Source organism: Psammomys obesus, unplaced genomic scaffold, assembly GCF_907164565.1.
Source record: "Psammomys obesus unplaced genomic scaffold, mPsaObe1.curated_primary_1811, whole genome shotgun sequence".
Classification (NCBI taxonomy): Eukaryota; Metazoa; Chordata; class Mammalia; order Rodentia; family Muridae; genus Psammomys; species Psammomys obesus.
In genome coordinates, this window is record NW_026596064.1 from 19760609 (window position 1) to 19760953 (window position 345).

At 45.2% G+C, this 345-nt stretch overlaps 1 protein-coding gene across 2 annotated transcripts in view; it reads left to right on the top strand.

Moving 5' to 3' along the window:
- The window catches only part of Lsamp (limbic system associated membrane protein), a 666829-nt gene that overhangs the window by 871 nt on the left and 665613 nt on the right, over positions 1-345 (top strand). The window lies entirely within an intron of this gene.

Below are 345 nucleotides of genomic sequence, written 5' to 3' on the forward strand. Positions count from 1 at the left end.
TGTGTGTGTGTGTGTGTGTGTGTGTGTGTGTGTGTGTGTGTGTATGTCCTTCGGGAACAAAATTCAAAAGAATTTGGTCTCTGTCAAGAACCAATGGTGCTGGTGGAATGTTGTTCGGTTCTTTGAATGCTTTCTCTAGTCGACAAAGCCGAACTTCATCTATGGCATTAGTGGCACTGTATTCATGCTGTGGTAATTGCTCACGCTTTGCACTTAGAGTTTTGTTGAGGTTCCTAGATTCAGACACCAGAGTTGTTGGGCTATGGATCTCAAAGAGTGGTGCACAAGGCTGCATTCTCCTTGTTCGTGTGTGTGTGTGTGTGTGTGTGTGTGTGTGTGTGTGTG